We start from the raw sequence: 2,500 nt of genomic DNA, 5'->3' as shown, positions 1-2,500 counted from the left end.
GCAAGGTTGGTCTGAAAATTTCTGGTAGATTTTCATTAAAATTTTACCAAAGTTGGATCTTGTGGCTTACGAGACATTAATAGAATTTGGTATTACGAGATTGTAATCTTTGGTAAGAAATCATCCTTTGAGTTGTGGACTGCTAGGCCTTGGCGGAGGTTTGCATGGCTTCGAAGTCACTTGTTAAGGATAAAGTATATTTCTGATATTTCAATGACTTAAAGTATAAGGCGAACATTATTGATGAAATTAGCTGAGATATTTCTTGTATATCTTAAAATATCAGTGTAGCCTACTAGGGTGTGAAAGAGGAAAAGAGGCACGATGCATACATTATTATTATTATTATTATTATTATTATTATTATTACTTGCTAAGCTACAACCTTAGTTGGAAAAGCAGGATGTTATAAGCCCAGGGGCTCCAACAAGGAAAATATCCCAGTGAGAAAGGGAACTAAGGAAGCAAATAGAATAGTGTGCCTAGATGTACCTTCAAGCAAGGGAACTCTAACCCAAGAGAGTGTAAGACCATGGTAGGCTACAGAGGCTATGGCACTACACAAGACTATAGAACAATGGTTTGATTTTGGAGTGTCCATCTCATAAAAGAGCTACATATCATGACTAAAGTCTCTCCAACCCTTACCAATAGGAAATTAGGCACCGAGCTATTACAGTGTTTTATCTATGGTCATAATTATGATTGTCTTTGCCCCAGTTTATCTATGAAATTTTATCCTCAGAAATTGTAAATGATTCAATATACTTTCTTACTAATTTGGTGTATCTCATATCTACGTTATTCTCATTGATAAGTGATGTCGCGATTTTTTATTTTTGATCTGCCTTTTTTCTTTTTTTCTTTTTTTTTGCGATTGTTTTTTCCATATAGCTATCACCCGTTATTATATTAATTTTATTATTATTGTTGTTGTGGCGATAATGTTGTTAATGCTGTTATTACTTCCTCCACCATGGAGGTTATGAAATGACTTGCGTCTGTTTATTTATATCTGTTTGTCTGCACGATTACATAAAAAGTTCCACCAAATTATGCCCCGGAAGAACCCATTAAATTTGGAGGTCAGGAATAAGATTCTAGTTATTTTTGTTATAATTATATTGAAATTTAACAAATGAAAGAGGGAAGGCTTAGTCCGTAGACTTCAACAAAATGATGCCAATCTTCACTGGCTATGGTGTGAAATCTCGGACTACTCTTTCTACTTTTCATTACGTTTCCCATTGGCAGTTGTGTACCCATCTTATTTTCTCATCTGCAATAAACGCAAATTAGTTACAAAACTATAATAAAGTGTATATTAAGAGGCAATAGTCTCAATTCAACTAGTGTAATTTCCTTACATAGCCGTGCAATTTCACGCATTCATTTGAGGAATCTGCATAAAACAAGATAGAATGAGTAGCTCCACCTGGCTCTATCTTAATTAAGAGTATCTGTCACGGAAGCATTACTAGAAATGATGGCTTTTATGCCTCTGGAATTGCGTTCCCGTCATAACGTACAATGCTTTCAGTTTTCGAGATGCCTCGTTTCATCTCCCGCCAGATACTCTTGGACGAACATTTCAATTAAAGACCATCGTTATTTAAAGTTACTAAAGCGTGATATATGTACACACACACACACAAACATATATATATATATATATATATATATATGTGTGTGTGTGTGTGTGTGTGTATGTGTGCGTATATATATACATATATATATGTATATATATATATATATATATATATATATATATATATATATATATATATATATATGTGTGTGTGTGTATATATATATACATATATATATATATATATATATATATATATATATATATATATATATATATATATATATATAAATATATTTCTTTATTTATTTATATATATACATATATTATTTATTTTTATATATCGACATATGTTTGTAATTATACTGTATATGTTTATATATGCATAGTGGAAACTAACATTGTCGGTTATATAGTTTTTGATAGGATCGTTAAGATGAGAATCTTCCGCTTTTAAAGTAGAAAGGTAAAGAATCCCTTCAATTAAAGGCAACCTTCAATTTCAATGTCAGATCCCCACAAAAAAAAAAAAATCAACTGATAGGTAAGATGGGTCAATGAAGAATGAGGGCAGTTACCTATCTAACTAGCGTTTCCCTACCTTTTTTGGTTGCTACCCTAATTTTAATAATAAATCCAGCAATATAGATGTATAGGTGTTTTATGACCGCTCCTCTTTTGTTACTGTGTCCAGTAGAGTCTTTACCTTGTCCTGCAAAAGTAAATATGTTACATTAATCAAAATCAAAATGTGAACAACTGTTTATTATTAAGATATATTTTTGTATGCCCTTGTGACTTTAATTTGGGCCGCGTTCCTTGGGTTGGGAACCACTGTGTCTAACCGTCATAGGTGATAGTTTAGAAAATTAAGTATTAGTTGGACTAATGTAAGGTGTGGCTTAGCCAAAG

This window comes from Palaemon carinicauda, chromosome 9, assembly GCF_036898095.1.
Source record: "Palaemon carinicauda isolate YSFRI2023 chromosome 9, ASM3689809v2, whole genome shotgun sequence".
NCBI lineage: Eukaryota > Metazoa > Arthropoda > Malacostraca > Decapoda > Palaemonidae > Palaemon > Palaemon carinicauda.
Note: the sequence above shows the minus strand (reverse complement) of the source record.